Genomic DNA, 17,878 nt, shown 5'->3' with positions numbered 1-17,878 from the left:
CTATGTATCATTATTGCTGTAACACACCCCACTCAGGCTGTTTAAAGGTTGGAATGAAAACAAACAGAAAAGCTGGTCCTATTTAGCTCTTACAAGCTTTTGCCATAACATGTCTTTTCATGCCGCAACTAAACCTCCTTTTTTTGATTGCAACCAACTAGTAACCTTTTGCAAATGAACAGTTGGAAGCATATTAATGTCAAAGACTGAAAGGAATATAACACATATTTCGAAAAGAAACAAAGTGTTCAAAGATGATACAATAATTGATTCTTTGCATAAAGATTAATGAACAATAATGTACATCGCAGACAGAGCACACACAGAGTAAAGAAAATTCATTTCTAGATCCTGAAAAGAAACGTAGAATTTTCCCAAAAGTTCATGTATTAAGTTAATAACTGCCTGGATAGCCAATCTCATGCTGTAATGACCTCTAGCTAAATTCATTCCAATATAATTGCCTTGGTAATCAATTTCATAATTTCTTATTTCAAAATTGGAATGGAACATACTTGACTGACCAACAGTCATTATCAAAAATTATGCCATTGTTTAAAATGTTGAGTGAACCAGAAGTTATGAATTAACAAAAGGCTTTTAGTCTCCTAAAAATTACAAATTTCTATACTAGCCGAACACTAAATTCATCTTGTAAAAAACATTAAAAAAGGAATTTATATAGTTTCAAATTTACCAAGAAAATTTTCTGAACTAAATGCATCAAAAGGACAAGTCACAACCCTAAAAGGGAAAAATTTGTCTTAAATACACTTATCTGAATCAAGAAATGGAGAAAAATTGAAGAAAAAACATCTTCTGACAACAATTAGAGACAGAAAAATGCTTGCTGGGGTTTTGTTTTGCTGAGTTATGAAACTGAGCATGCTAGGAAACATTTTCAAGTCATCACATTTGTAGATCGGTTCTTGTAGGTTTGAACTGTAAGTTGTCTAGGGTACCATTAAATTCTACACAGTCAGAGTACCTGCTCCCTCACCTACTTCTGCTGTTAAAACTGCAGAAGGTAAAAAGGTCCTCTAACACGCAAGAATGAAATTCAGGCACTTTTAGTTGGCAGAAAGACAACAAAAGGATGAAGTGTGGCAACATGTCAGGGCTTTTCAGGGAAAGAGTTTGTAGGGGTTTTTGGTTTTGTTTATTTTTTGCTTGGTTGGTTGGGTTTTTTAAGAATTCTCCAGAAAAAAAATCTTTACCAATTGCCTTCTTCAATAGTATATTTTGCACAAGATTGTTAAGTGCTAGTATCTCACTACAAGAAAGCATGTATAGTCAGTGATCTCCTTTTGGCACTGGAGAAAGATCAGCTTTTACTAATTTTTAGCCAAGCAGCTTTTCTTGCTTTCATTAGGAACATGCCTGTATTCAGGTTAATAATTTTAGGAAAGCTGCTGTTAGTTCCAGTTGAGTAGTTTAACCATCCTACCTCAAAATACACAAATTGCAGCTTGAAACAGCTGTTAGCCTCTTTCAGAGGGATGTTGCTACCATGGAAGTGTCTCTGCTTCTTCAACTAATAGACACTTACAGGACTGATCTAAAGAATGTAATTCAGAAGTCAATATGCCTACAAGTGGATGAGCACCTCTTCAGCAAATAAAAGGTTTGATTCAGGCCTTCCCACACACACACTTCTCTCTGAATCTATGTTCACTCTTACAATGTTGACCAGTGCAATTCACTGACAAAAGAAAATTAGGAGGGAACAGGTTCTGTCAGCTATTTGGTTGATAGGAAATGGTACTATAGGCAATAGAAATCTAGTCCAGATGTACAGCCTTGTGGATAGTCATTTACTTTATTTCTCTAAACCTATAAATGTTTGTTTTGGCACAGAAAAGAAGGGGAGATAAGCTTGTGTTAACACTAAGTAGTGCCCTTAACTGCTACAGCATCTTGCTGCATGAAACTGAGATTCTGAAATATGACTGATCTAATATAAATATTCATTCAAGAAGAATTCACTTTTTTTCTAAGCATACTGAAAATATTACATATCCCTAATTCCAATTTTATTTTTTAATCATTGTTTGATACTATAGTTGCTTTTTTCGTCACATACATGCAACTCACACATATATTTGCACATTGGGTAAACATTCTGTTAAGTTTCTCAAACTATAATGGGTTAGTGTGCAGAGAAACTTGGAGTACAGATACTAATTTACTTCTCTAGACAACTAAAAAAATAGTGCTATAAATAAGTAATGCTGGATGTATTCTGTAACCTGACCTAGAGAAAATAAGAAGCAGCTGGGCAATGTTTTTTATTTATATGTTTACTTCCCCCCCCAACAATCACTGTAACCTACCAGAATGAGGTCAGAATTTAAACTTACTGTGCTCTTTGCCATTTAGGTTATACAGATAATTTGAATTCCAGATGCTACATTAAGAACAAACCATCAGGTCAATACTTCTCTTTTGTTATATATACACCACTGAAATGAGACTTTACTAATTACTACAGAATGGAGCAATAAATATTATTTGGGTTAAGAACAGCACCTGAATCATCTACTAAATTACAAATGAGTCGATGTGGGAAAAAGTTTCTCACAAAAAAAAAAAAAGAATTGGTTTTCTTCAGATTGATTAATCAGTACAAATATATCCATGTACCACTGCAGATCCTTTCCAAATCACCCAAGCATCAATAAATAACACAGACAGATAAAGAAAATATAGGCTTATACATAGATTAGTCAAAAAGCTAAGAAGCTGTATCTACTAGCATGGTTTTCTTCATAACTACTGGACATGCAAGTGCACACATCTAAACTCACCACTGCACAATGCCTCTCTTTCCATCTATAAATAAATTTAGAAAAGTAAAAATCATACTTGGCTTGGGTTGGAAGGGACTTTAAAGGTCGTGTAGTCACAACACCTTTCACTAAACCAGATTGCTCAAAGTCCCATCCAAGCTGGCTTTGAACACTCCCAGGGATGGAGCATCCACAACTTCTCTAGGCAATCTGTTCTTGCTGCCTCACCAACCTCACATTAAAGAATTTTTTCGTTCTAATCTAAACCTATTGCCTTTCAGTTCGAAAGCCATTCCTCTTGTTCTGTCATTACATAACCTCATAAAAACTCTTTCCATCTTTCTTGTAGGCTCCCTTCAGGTACTGGAAGGCCACTATGAGGTCACCCCCAAGACTTCCCTTTTCAAGGCTAGACAATCTCAATTCTCTTAGACTTTCCTCCTAGGAGAGGTGCTCCATCCCTTGAATCATCTTAGTGTCCCTCCTCTGGACTTGCTCCATCAGGTTGATGTCTTTCCTGTGTTGGGGCCCCCAGAGCTGGATGCAGCACTCCAGATGGGGTCTCACTGGAGCAGAGTAGAGGGGCGGAATCAACTCCCTTGACCTTCTGGCCACACTGCTTTGGATGCAGCCCAGGATACAATTGGTTCTCCGGGCTGTGAGTGCACATTGCTGGCTCATGTCCAGCCTCTCATCCTCCAGTACCCCCAAGTCCTTCTTTAGGGTCTCTCTGGATCTGTTCATCCCCCAGTCTGTTTTGATACCGGGGGCAGCCCCAACTCAGGTGCAGCACCTTGCGCTTGGTCTTGTTAAACCTCATGAGATTCCCATGTGCCCACTTCTTGAGCTTTTACAGCTCCCACAGCATCCCGTCTTCAGGTGTGTCAACCACACCACTCAGCTTGGTGTCGTCTGCAAATTTGTTGAGGGTTTACTTCATTCCTTTGCCTATATCCTTAATGAAGATATTTAATAGAATTGGTCCCAATACAGAGACTCCTGAGGGATACTGATGTTTATCGGGACATTGAGCCACTGGCCACTACCCTTGGGATGTGACCATCCAACCAATTCCATATCCACCTGACAGTCCACCCATCAAATCCCTCTCTCCAATTTAAAAAGAAGGAGGTTGTGTGGGATCATGTCAAAGGCTTTACAGAAGTCCAGATAAATGACAGCCATAACCTTTCCCATGTCCACTGATGTAGTCACTCCATCATAGAAGGCCACTAGGTTGTTCAGGCAGGACTTGCCCTCGGTGAGGCTGTGCTGGATGTTTCAAATCATCTCCATGCTCTTCATGTGCCTTAGCATAACTTCTAGGAGGATCCATTATGTGATCTTCCCAGGCACAGAGAAGACTGACATGTTGGTAATTCCCAGGGTTATCCTTTCCACCATTTTTAAGGTCCCAGTCACCTGAGACTTCACCTGACTGCCATGACTTTTTAAACATCATGGAGAGTGGCTTGGCAACTACATCAGCCAATTCCCTCAGGACTCTGGGTTACATCTCACCAAGTCACACAGACTGATCTTTACCTAGAGTGGGAGAGACTTTGTTCCCACAGTCCCCATCCTCTGTCCATCGACTCAAGAGGTGCTGCATAAGGTGGTAAGAAGCATCTGGAACCTTGATTTTTCTGCCTCAATGTGTAGCTAGTGCCAAGTTCAAAGATGCTCTCCTAATGGGACAGCACATTTCAGTGCTGCCTTTTTTGCAAGGGGATTGTAAAATGAGGCAGTCTCACAGACCGAGACAATTCTCTTAAGAAACTTTATTTCATGGAATGGGTGCATGAAGAACTTACCATGGGTGGCAACTTGTTAGTTACTCTGGTCCCGTGTTCTCATGCTCATCTCACAAATGTAGGAGTTTCCCTTTCCTCATTAGCTCACATTTATTGGAGTGGGGCTATAGCATGAACTAAGCTCAAGCATAGACATAACTCATACAAAGTATCTATGATAAAAGTACATCCTTAAATTTATTCTGATTTATGTTGGCATTAACCATCCATGTCTCATTAGTGTCAGGAATCTTTAGTCAGAAATGTCAAACTGTCACAAACATTCCTCAATAAACTTTTACTGCCCCTGCAAAGTAGGTGTAAATTAAGGCCCGTGTAGCAACAACAACTACTGCATAAGTGTTTCCCTTAGTGAAAAATCTGCATGCAAGTCACTGGAAATTATTACTGCAGAAAGCCTTGTTACATATAACTTTTTTGTCACCTAGCACAGCTGCCAATAGTGTTGTATCACATTTTCTTTTCTGTTTACTACATATAATTTTAAAACATACAAAAATGTAGATGACCTAACAGAAGTTATTATGTTTACCTGCTGACATTGCTTTGCTTAGAAAGCAAATCTACTGAAGAACCGTAGAGGTCCAAGTCCCTGTGGAACCACTTCCATTCTTTTTCTGAATCAAAAACGTGTTGGATTACCTCAGAAATTAAGAAATATGCATTGCATACACAAACCTTCCTAGAAGAGACTTAGCTCCTTTGTTACAAGTGCTGGAAACATGAATCAGGTAAAGGAAAAAAGATAACTGCACAAAAGAGTTTGTGGGCAAAATGTTTTTAGCTCTGCCTCAGTGGTCAGGTGCAGGGGTTTTGGTTATGAGTCAAATCCAAATTTTTCACAAGTGGTCAACAAAAGGCCTGTTTGTAATTCCCTGAGAATTACAGAATTCTCAGTGACTCAGAGTCACCGAGACTCTGAGTTTCAGTTTGTTGAAATTATATAGGAGTCTTCCTATATCTGAGATGAGCAGGAGACAGATTTTAAAAGCAAGGAGTGGGATAAATTGCCAAGTGCTTTAGAAATTAATGAATTCATGTTCTGGAAGCACCATGAAGGCATATACAAAGAGGCAAGGCAACAGCTTGCAGCATGTCAGTAACTGTATCTAAAGTGTCCATGAACCTGTTTTTTTTCTGTGCAGTAGGCATAAGCAGCTTATTTTCCACTAAAAGAAAAAAAAATTAGCTTAACCTCTGCCTGATAAGCACATTTGGACAGTTACTGTGCAAGGAAAAAAATTAGTTAAAAAAACACACTCAAATTAAATCTAATGTAATTAGTTCAGTGTCTTATGCAGTACAACAAAGATTAGCACAGAAACGCATTCAAAATTAAGCCTCACATATCTCCATGTTCAAATACTGTGAGTGGAATAAGGTCTGAGCTATACAGTAAACAACAACAAAACATGCCTGTTGATTTGCTGACTACACTTTACTGCACCCTGAGCAAAATCTAGAAGTTATAGCAAGAGGCATAGATAGAAATCTCAGAGTTTGGCAAATGAGGATTCCACAAACAACTTAATTCTAGTATTCCTTAATGTTTAACTTGGACTGTAGACTTTTTTTCAAAGTCATTTTATATCAGGAGATTTCCAGCCTTGGTGGTAAGTAAACTGAAAGAGGAAAGCGTCACCACATTTTCATGCCAAGAACCAGAGATCAGTGAAGACAGGGTCACTCAAAGAAACGGGGTGACCCAGAAGCTGAGAGCAACCCTCTGCAGCTAGGGCTCACAAAGGGACACTATCCCACAACACCCACGAGGTCACAGTAACAAGGTGTATCTGCAACCTTAGACATGCCTAAGTAACGCACCAGCCAGGCTCAGGGTCTATGCAGCAGAATCTAGACAGGAATAGCAGTAGACATGGACAAAGAAAGGACTGGAAAGAAGTCACCTACCATGCAGATCAAAGGTTCACTGAGGAGTCAGAGCTGGAGACCAGGCAAGCTCTAACAGATCCAAAGTTCATTCAAGAGACAAAGCCACCCTTAAAACAGGTTCAAGACCCAGAGAGGAGACAAAACTGCTACACTACATAGATTTGAAGTCTATCTAGAAAACCCAGTCAGTGAGGCAGGCCTGAATCCAAAGAAAGCTCATACAAAGTCTGGCGATCTCAGTCTTAGTTCAAATGCACCCATGAAAAGGGCAGGGGGCAGGTAAGGGCATTAGGGCAATCAAAGCCAATTAGTGCACTCAGGACCTTGGCATCACACCTGACAGGGATCACAAGCAGGATCAGAATCTTCTAAACCAATTCTTTTCTTGCCAACAAGGAGTTAATGGATTCATAAATGGATAGGTTTTTTATCCTGGGTTAAATGTGCAATTATGGTCAGAGCATCTTCTACATGTGCGCATGAAAATTGCACTAGAATGAGAATAGCCAAATTGGGGTGGATTTTTATCCAAGTTGCAAGAGGTGCATCCTTTATCCCAGGCACCTGCTGGGTCTTTTGCCTGTCTTTTTAGCATGATGACCTGTGAAAGCACAGAAAGTGCTGTGATTGCTACACAGTTATATGCATGCTGTCTGGCAGCTAACAGAGTTAATAGTCAGTTCCTCTGCTACCCTTTAGCTGAGACAATAACTTCATTTTCTCTCTTATATAGTTGATGATTTTTGTATAGCCTGTGATGACTGGATGTCCTTGAAGCCTTTGAAACTGGGACTTGGAGACAAAACAAGGACTAATATGGCAGTATGATTGAATAGGTCTTGTTTCCTTACAAACCAAGTGAAAACACATCAGCCATGAAGCAGGCAACCAACATAAAAAAAATCAGCCTAAAAACTTCATCCTGTTAATGCCTGAAGGAATTAGAATTTATGCTATTAAGAAAAATATTACACAATAACTCTTCTCCTCTATCTTATCAACTAGCACCAGTATTCCCTCAAAATTATTGAAACAAAATAAATACATAGGAAGTATGGATAAAACATTAGATCAATACACTATAATTAGATCAATACATTATAATTAGATGAATTGCACTATACACTGTAACTCAGTAATGTGGTATCAAAAAATATCAACCACTATCAATACAAAAGAATGTAATGAAAAACAGCCTTTATGTTTGGATTGTTTTACATTAAGAGATTAAGAAATGTAGTAGTGGAAAAAAATTGAGGAGAAGAGATGTAGTTGGCAAATAAATTAGTGACTCCAAATGAAAAAGTATCAGACAGAAAATGTTAGTGTTTTGTGTCCTATATTGTGTCTCCAATTTGAAGCTGATTCTCCCTGATCTTTAATGACAGCTGTACTTTTTAGATTTTTTTCACATTTCAGATTTACATCTGCAGTAACTTTATTTATGCACTTACAGGAAAGAAACAGTGAAAAGATCTGTTTAACTTACTCTGCATGAGGAAGTAAAAGCACAAGTTTCATATAGCGATCAAAATGTGAGTCTGTAAAGACCTTACAATATTTTCTTTATGCTGAATATTGTATGTCTGTCCACAAGCAAGCAATATTATGTTATATATGAAAAATATTAAAGCTTGTTAAAGTAGTTTTGGAAATGTGATTTAGACTGCAACAAGATGTAGAAATATATTTCTTGTTTCTCTGAACCCTCAGCTATTCAACTGGTTTCTCTCTACTAATTATTTTATATATACTACTCTTACTATTTTAATCTTTGAAAAATCCTCCTAGGATTATATTGTCAGAAATCACAGTGAGGAATTGTCACAGAATTCACTAAAATACATAACACTATTCTCACAAAAGAGCTCCAGAAGAGCATGGTTTTTCAAATTGTTGATGACACAAATTATTAAACCGAAGAGAAATGTGGGTTAATTCTTCAGTGCCAATATAACCAGTCAGATAAGTGCATAACTGTTGAATCATCTCACCTATCAGTAAAATCTGTACTTCTAAGTCAATGTTTGACCTCCTTCAGAATAAAATCATACCTCACAAAATCACAGAATGGTTGAGGTTTGAAAGTACATCGGCAGGTCACCTTATCCAACTCCCTCTGCTCAAGCAAGGTCACCTAGAGCCCAGGAACATCTTGAACATCTAGAGCTCTTGAACATCTCCAAGGAGATTCACTCCACAACCTCCCTGGGAAAGCACCTTTGTTTCTTGATGTTCAGACAAGATGTTCATGCCTCTTATTCTGTCACTGGGCACCAGTGCAAAGAGCCTGGCTCTGTCTTCTTTGCACTCTCCCTTCAGATATTTATATACATTAATAAGATCCCTCCTGAGTCTTCTCTTCTCCACACTGAACAGTCCCAGCATTCCCAGCCTTTCCTCATATGTTAGACACTCCAGTCCCTTTGTTGTCTTTGTGGCCTTTCTCTGGAATCTATTTCCAGTATGTCCATGTTTCTTCTGGATCATATTCAACCTAGTGTTTACCAGGACACCTAAATCCTTTCCTGCAAAGCTGCCTTTCTGTCAGTCAGCCCCCACCATGTACTAGTGCATAGGGCTGTTCCTCCACAGGTGCAGGACTTTGCACTTCCCCTTGTTGGACAGAAGCTGCTATAGGACAGGATTGGCCTTTTCTTGTTTACCCAACCTGTCCTCTGAAGCCCTCTGCAGTCATTGATAAGAATAAGCATCCATCTTGCTTCATATAGATACTGTGAGTACAGGTCACTCTTGCACAGCATCCATGCACACATATATGCACATGAAAATAGAATTAGTCTATCTTTTAGTGGGAGTAGCAAACAATTAAAACACTTTCATATAACAGCATAAAAGTTATTTCAGATGTGTAATTCTACTTTTTATCAGAGGGGTAAAAATTTTTCAATGGTTTACAAAATTGTGTGGACCATGACTGCAATACCTGATCTCTATTTAAGAGGGTTGTCGTGGGTTTGTATGGTTTTTCCCCCCCTGGAGCCAATGATGGATGGCTCCAAGGCAGACTTCCTGGTGTGGACCAAGGAGAAGAGCCAATTAGAAGTTTTAGTAACACCTCTGTGATAACATATTTAAGAGAAAACTTGTTGCACAGAAGAAATTCCAGTCAGGGAAAAGCTGACCGAAGCTCCCAGGTGGCCCTGCCTCCTCCCCTGCCACAGTGGGGGGGCGGCAGCAGGGCAGCCCGGGCTGCACAGCACCTAGCCCAGAGAGAAGCAGCCCCACAGCCCCGGCCGGAGCCAGCATACGGCCCCATGGGGGAGCGGCCACACAGCCCCCAGGTCCACCCCACAAGCATTGCACGGGAGCACCACAGAGGCCAGGGCCGTAGAGAGCGGCCCTGAACCTCCTCAAGCAGCTTGTCCTGGAACCGATCCTGCTGGCTGAGCCAAGCCAGCCGGGCTGGGGCAGACCCACTGCCTCCCCACTGTGGGCAGGGGTGGCTGGGCTCAGAAGCGCAGGGGGGCCACGGGCTAGGCCAGGGAGGCAGAGCAGCCCCACAGCCCCCAGGCCTGCCCTGCGAGAAGCCCATGATGGAGCAGATGGATGCATAGGAGAAGGCTGTTACCACCTGTGGGAGGCCCAGGATGGAACAGGGTCCTTCAGAAGATCTGTGGCCCATGGAGAGAGGAGCTCATGCAGGAGCAGGTTATTCCCAGGTAGGACTCGACTCATGGCCCTGTGGGGGACCCGCATCGGCAAAACTCATCTGTTAAAGACTGCATCCTATGAAAAACCACCGGGGTGCAGAGACCCTCTGCACCCTATGGAGGAATGACCTTTGGGACTGCAGATATGAAAGACCTGTGGCCCTGGGGAGGGGGGGGGGTGGACCCGCATTGGAGAGGTCCATCAGGGACTGTTTCCCATGGGAGGGACCCCATGGAACAGGGGAAGGACTCAGAGCTTTGGGTTCCCCCCCCAGCCCTTGGTGAAGACCATGGTGGAGCAGGCTGTCCCCCTGCAGCCCATGGAAGGGTGACCCACAGGACAGCAGACTTGGAAGACCTGTTGCCCTATGGGTGGACTTGTCTCCCTGCATTGATGTAGGGGGAGGAGGGACAACATGGGAGGAAGGAGGGGTGGGTGGAAAGTGTGTTTAAGACTGTTTTATTTCTCACTCTGTAGCTCTTATCCTGTTAGTAATAAACTTTAGTATTATCCCCATGTTGAGTCTGTCTTGCCTGTGTGACCTCTCCCAGCTCTTAGCAATTTTCGTGGGTGCCTAGAATCCAGCCAAGGTCAACCCACAGCAAGGGTCAAACATTTACTGACAGTAATTTTGCATGTGATTATACTGAGAATATCTGAATATGCAGTATCTGAATTGCATATAGTTATACTGAGAATGTCTGGACAAGGTATTAGTCTCTGGGGAGCTGAGAAGCAGAGCAGACAGGTTTCTCTTCACTGACGTTATTCTAAGAAAGGCTAATGTTAGAATTGAGTTTCATTGAGCATTCCTTCGTATTATGTTGTTAAAAATTTTACACTCTAAAAGTAGTTTCTGGCATTTAGTAGAACATATTATAATATTTACCTCTGCTTTTTTTTCTATTTCCTCAATAACTAAACTCACACTTCAGTTGCAACCTATGCAAATACCTAAATGATTTACGTGATTTCTGTGATTTACATTGCAAGGCTCCTTGGTGTAAATTTTCTGAACTGTACAATCTGATGTGATCAGTTTAGATAGGAAAAGACATGTTCACCTACTGGATTATATTAACATAATCTCAAGCCTTTGAAAACTCTAATTTTATGTAGCTGCAGAAGCATTTCACATATTCAGACAGAGATTTTCTGCTTAAAACTGACTTAACCCAAGCCATTGGGAGATAAACATTCAGAGCATTAACTGAACAGCTCCAGGCTGCAACGGGGAGGAATCATAAGGGACTGTTTGTCTCAGATGACATTTAATTATAATGAGCAGAATCCAGGTTATTAGCAGAATATATCGGCACATGTGTTTTTGAATTAAATGTATTGAACAGATAAAAAGAATATTCGGATTTTTGTATAATGTCACAGAAACAAAAATCTTGAATTGATGCTTTAATTTCTCCTCCTGCAGCTAGTTATTCACGTAAAATAGAGACAGAAAATTAGCATGTAATTCATAAAACCAGTTTCTCTTCCTTTACTGGTACAGTTTTTTGAGCTTTCAAATGAATTGATCTTGATTGCCAACAACAGAATCAGAAACACTCAAGTGAAGCACAGACTTGTGCTTTAGATCTTGTGCTTCTTCATGTTCATCCATTATGTATAATACAAAGTGACACTGTGAGCCAGAAAAAAAATTTCTTTCACCTTCTGCCCCACCATGGTTATATACCCAGGAGCCCTGCTGAGTCACTGTGCTTCCAAATCTACGTAGGCAGAGCCTCAGACAGTGCCCCAGGGCAGGCAGCATCCTTTGCTTTGATTCCAGTCTTCTCTTCTTCCCTCTCCTTTGCATTTGAAGTTTCTTTCTACATCCCCATTCTAAAGCTCAGGCCCAATACCTTGATATAACAGTCTGTAAATCTTTAGACAGCCTTTCCTCAATCCTTATCAGAAAAATGTTGGATGGCTTATGCCCCCCGAGTGCCAGCCAGAACCATGCTTTTTGTTTCAACAGCAGCTGTAAAACTAGAAGATACCATGTTCTTTAAATCTGATAACTCGCACGACATGTATCATGACAGTCAATACCTATTGAAGTAAAATTGCAGGAAAGGAATCAATTTCCTATGTTCAAATAGGGAGTAAAAAATTTTTATCATGATATGGTAAGACAAATATAAGCTGATCCTTCAAGGGAGGGACCCACCAATTCTAAAGTAAATGCAGACCATATGATATTAATTACCCCTAATAAATGCCAAGGATTAGTAACATTAGTGAGAAGTAATTGTACTGAACTATATTACTAGGGGCAGTTGTTGATTTCTTTTCAATAATTGATGTCTGAAAACACACTTGCAGCTAAGAGCTATGATTTTCTCATATTGCCTAGCAACCTGTGCAAATATAGAACTGCAGATATAAAACTACTGACCTTTCTTTCATGCCTGCTTACCAGTGCTTATTATTTCTATCCTACACAGCAAAAAAATAAAACCAGAAAAGACTTTTCAAAGAGTGAACTCTTCAGCATATACTAAGTATTTCAGATAACAAAACTATGACAACATATTTGCTTAACAGGATGGCAAAATATTTTATTTAACTACGCTTAAAATATTTCATACTAGATACACTCTTACTGATCTTTCAACGCATACAGAATGGTTACTCACCCTACAGTATCTGCGGCTCTTAGGAGGAGTCATCCATGCAGATTCCTTTCCTAGTGCCCATGTACTGTGGGCGGGAGATTTTTTTTTAGACCAACAATATCCACTGAATCTATTCCTGCATATAAGTATACCTGTATTCAGCCTAAAGGGTGGGTTGAACTGCTCATTTCTTTTCTTAGTAAAAAGTATGTTGGATTATTCAGCAAATTGGAAGAAGAGCACATTCAGAACCTAAGAGCATGCTGAAGTAAACCAAGGTAAATAACCTACACTGCTTCTTCCCATAGTGCCAAAATACAAATTCCTTGATTACATGAGAGTATGTAATGGGGCAGCACGGACAGAGATGGAGCTGAGAGACCTTTTACCTGTCTAGTTAGGATTGGAAGGATGAACGATAACCCCTGTCATAGAAGACTGAATAAGCAGCAATTAACAGCACTGAAGCAGGCCTCAGGGAACTGGGAGAAGGAAAATGGAAAGAGAGAAAGAGTAGATGTTAGCCACAAAATGCTGAAGAACTGGAACCAGTAGTGAGGTTACAACAAAATCCCCATTCCCACATTTCTCTCTCTACGAAGGTAAGGCTGTTCAACCAAAACTCAAAGACCTAGGACAGTTATTATTGAAGCATTTGGTGCCTTCATACCTAGAGATTCTCTAGTCCTCTTTAATTTTGGTCAGAATTTTAATATTCCTATCTTGAGGGAATACAGGCCCATCATTTCATCTGTGTCCTATGAGAGATCCCCAAAGTTAGATAGCTAGTAATTGCTTAGCACAGTTCTCTGTTGTTTCCCCAGATTGGTTCGTTTTCCGATCCTTTATTTCTTGTCGCTGAAAAAGGTCTTCTGATTTAACTTCCCACATAGTGTCCAGATTGCACACATTAATATATAAGTTTCCCAATGAGCAACAGGGTTCTTCACTTTGCAGAAATCTATTATCCATGATGCATACTGAGAAGTTACCACTTCGAGATTGGAAGGAAGGAGCAAAGTGGGAAATGAGAGAAAGAATACATGAACCTCAAGTATGTCTAAATATAAAAAAATACATACATATTAATACTAAACCTGATTCCCCTTAATGTCAGGAAGTAGTCAATATGCATATTTTTCTAAAGCATATTTGGAAATGCCACTTCATTACTGCTGCCAGGTGTGGATTTATTCTGTGAATAAAGACGTATACTTCAAAGAAGCATTGTGAAGATGATTTGGTTTTTATAGTAGCTTTTCAGCAATGTACTCATTTTGTAGGTATTTGTTTAGCTATGTAGCTTGCAGTTACCATGGCTCTATTAGTGCTATTTTTAATATGAGCTACAGAAAATGTTTAATAGGGAAGACAGGGGATAAACTTCTTTTGCCTTGACAGTGGGGACCTGTTACATGCATGAAAGAAGGAGTTAGGCTGCAATCAACCTGAGAGGTGGAAATATCTCCTTAAACTAAAACATAAGAACCTGAATACTTCACTTCTTCTTGTCAAGGATGGAAGTAGACATCCATAGAAAAAAATATTTCAAAACATTAAATATATATATATATCAATGCATTTGTAAATAATCCAGAAAATAAATATACAAAGCAAGCTTATGTTAACACATTCCCTCTGAAATTGTTCCAATACAATTTTGCTTAGCAGTCTAACACCATACTAAAACTCCCTAGTGGTTTGGGTTAGGAGCCAATACTATAAAAATGCTCAAAATCTTTATAATAATTTGTCTCAAGTATTAGACATCTTTTAACCCTAAAATAGATTTAACAATCCACAGCAGGATATAGTACACGTGACTAGCAATTGGTGCAAACTCAGACTCATGCTTGTCCTGACTCCTTCAGTTGTGCTCGCCAGTGATCCTTATATTTGCGATGCTGATTTCATGCCAACTTTCAATTTGTAGAGGTTTAGGAGAAAAGGTTTTCCAAAAGCACATAGAGATTAAACCCATCATTTCACTATCCTACTGATTAGGCAAGCTATTCTTCTGTTTATTTCCCTCCTAGAACACACTGGAATAGTCTGCATAAATACAGCGCAAATTAAGTGAAGCTAACAAAATGTTTCATACTTATAATTAGTTTGCAAAGAATACAATTATATAAATATCAAATATCATATCAAAGTTCAGTATAGGTTTCTGCTGTCCTTGCTGTCATAAACTAAGAAAGCTCTTCAAGAGACTAGAGAGAGCAGTGGAAACTTTCATCATACTTCACACTGTTAGTCTAGAAATATCTCAGAATTTCTAAACTGCAAGATCCTACCTTTTTGCCTTTTGTTTTGCCTCCTGATAAACTGGCAAGTTTTTTCAAGGCACATCTTTTTGAAAAGGACAGTATAAGAGCTAAATTGCCTTAAGGATAGAGGTCAGTATTTAGGTAAACAGTGTATTGCAGTTTTCCTCTATGAAGTATAGCTGTTCTGTTAACTTTTCCTAATCAGTTCAATTTGTTCTTGAAACTTTTAGTCAGGCAAAAAGCTTCCAAGGCTTCAGACCTATCAAGAGTGAAATAATTAATCACTAAAGTGAGTAGTCATATAATCTGAATAGTGTAAAAAGAACAAGAAAAAAAGAGTAATTATTTATGTCATTTTATTTTATTATATTATGCTTGTAAAGTCATAAAAGACCAATCTATAAAATAAAAAAATTGATGTCTTACAAAAAAAAAAGTACTAGTAGTTTAATGAATACTTGCACTGTCTCAAAAAGACTAAGATTTTCTTCAGGAAGCATGAAGACAGAAAACTCAGGAAAAAATAAAACTTACTGTATTACAAAAGTAAGATTCATTAATATACAATAATACAAAAATTAGTTTGTTCTCAATTTTGTTAGATTTAAATATCCATCCTTTAAAGTTCTGTGTTATAAAAATTTTTTGATTGTTTACTTACACATTCAATACATGATTTAAATCGAGCAAAAGTATTTACATAGTTTGAGATATTATATGAGTCACTGATTTGTTTAGACAAATTGTGACCATATCTGTGAAACATTGCCCATCTTAGGTCATTTCTTCCTGTTAGTTTCATATTTTAGGTGTTATTTCAAGTCACACTAATCACTGTCATCATTGCTACAGTATGAAACAGAAGGGAGTTTACTCCTCTCTATTTATTTTCTTTTTAGGTAACTGGAGATTTACAACACCTAAGAAAGTCAAGGCATTGGTGTTCTAAAGACAGCACTAAAAGAAGGAATAAAAGAATGAAAGTGAGTAGGAGGAGAGAGAAAAAGAATTTTAATTTTGCCAATGCTTCTTTCTTTTAAAATTAAGCACTTTAAAACATTTTGACAACCATGTATAAGTAGTTCTATTCTTTTGTAGAGCCAATTTTATTACTATTCTTTTTTATTTTAGGCATGCAACTGCAAGCTTGTTAGCTAAGTACAGTTTATTACAAAAGTCAGCAGTGTGCCCTGCAATATAAGAAAGACATTAAGCCCTTAGAAAGCATACAAAGGAGGGCCACAAGGATGCTGAAGACCTAAAGGGGAAGCCATAGGAGAAGCAGCTGAGGTCACTTTGTTCAGCCTGGAGAAGAGGAGACTGAGGGGAGACTGCATTGCACTCTGCAACTTCCTTTTGAGGGGAAGAGGAGGAGCAGGCAATGGTTTCTTCTCTGTGGTGACCAATGACAAGACTTGAGGGAATGGCCTAAAATTGTGTCAGGGAAGGTTTAGGTTAAATATTAGGAAAAGGTTCTTCACTCAGAGTGGTTGGGTGCTGGAAAAGGCTCCCCAAGGAAGTGATCACAGCACCAAGCCTGACAGAGTTCAAGAAGCGCCTGGATGATACTTTCAGGCACATGGTGTGACTCTTGGGCACAGTCCTGTGCAGGGCCATAAGTTGGACTCAATGGTCTTTGTGGGTCCCTTCCAGCTTGGCATATTCTGTGATTCTGTGATAATTAGCTAAATTTTTTATATTTGAATTTTTAAATTAAAGATGTTTGAGTTTCTGAAGATTGGATCCTGGTTTGCACAATAACTTTTTTAAAGCATAAAAACGTCTAGAGCTTTTGAGCAAGTTATCAATGCAATCATCAAGTTTTGCATGTTTAAGTCTATGTGATTTTTCTAAAGAGAGATCAGCAATTTACAAAATGTCCTATTTCTGGACTATGTGTTGGGGTTTCTCCCATAACCACTGTTCTATTCTTGTGACATACATTCTTCTTTGAAATTTAAAACATTACAACTTACCTTTTTGTTATGCTTCTGGTCCCTAGTCAATAAAAGGCTTTTATAGTTATGCATGTATGCAGCATTACTTCTACCAGCATTTCAGGTATTTTGAGTATACGATTCCTCTTTAACAACATCTAGTCTAAAGTAACATAAGGGTTTGGGGCATGTCTCCTTGAAAAATATATATCTGGCTAAAATCCAAATAGAAAGGATGCAGTGAACAACAAGCTTGCTTTCCTGAAATGTAAAGAGTAAGGCATACAGTCTAATACTCCACTAAAGGGGAAACATGTGTATCGAGTGCTAATTCTAAATGATGCTTTATGGGTCTTCCAAATCACAGAATACCCACCTTGATCCATCACAATATGCTAATGACTGATACTACTTCACAGGAAAACAAACTCTTTGCTTGTACATCTCTGCATTGCCAATGAGCTCTTGATGGATTCAAGGGGCTGAGACAGATTCAAAAGGCTGGGAAAGAGGTGAGATCGTGGGTAATGGTAGCACATCTTTTAAATGTTGTTCCTTCCCTACCTCTACTAACATTTTGGGATTCCAAAACAGTACACAAAGTGGATATTAGTTCTCTGTAAGAAAGGTCCAGTATCTCCTTTTTGCCATTAACACTTCATGAAAACTGCCAGGAAGATTAAAAAAAACCCTCAAGTTATTCCATTTAGGAAAAATCCTTTGTTAACAGAAGATGTTCATCAGGTGGCCACAAAATACTCTGGAAAAAGAGATTAAGAAAGCTTATGTTTTATCTGCCGGTAGAGCTCTTGATGATGAACTATGTTATGGAAGTCTTTGCCAATACATACCAAACCACCTCATTCAATTCTTGCTTTTTAG

General features: G+C 39.0%; 2 long non-coding RNA genes across 2 annotated transcripts in view; one reads left to right on the top strand and one right to left on the bottom strand.

Annotated features, from left to right (window-relative positions):
* The window catches only part of LOC135417549 (uncharacterized), a 182,642-nt gene extending 169,545 nt beyond the window's left edge, over positions 1–13,097 (bottom strand). The window contains exon 1 of the long non-coding RNA XR_010432099.1: positions 12,811–13,097. This is a non-coding gene — a long non-coding RNA (uncharacterized LOC135417549). The remainder of the gene's footprint in view (positions 1–12,810) is intronic.
* Positions 9,357–17,084, top strand: LOC135417552 (uncharacterized). The gene is made up of 3 exons (XR_010432101.1): positions 9,357–10,179; positions 15,959–16,042; positions 16,191–17,084. It is a non-coding gene; the product is annotated as an uncharacterized LOC135417552 (long non-coding RNA).
* The last annotated feature ends 794 nt before the right edge of the window (positions 17,085–17,878 follow it).

This window comes from Pseudopipra pipra, chromosome 1 (genome assembly GCF_036250125.1).
Source record: "Pseudopipra pipra isolate bDixPip1 chromosome 1, bDixPip1.hap1, whole genome shotgun sequence".
Classification (NCBI taxonomy): domain Eukaryota; kingdom Metazoa; phylum Chordata; class Aves; order Passeriformes; family Pipridae; genus Pseudopipra; species Pseudopipra pipra.
The sequence above is the reverse complement of the archived record's forward strand: the minus strand, read 5'-3'. Positions and strand labels throughout refer to the sequence as shown.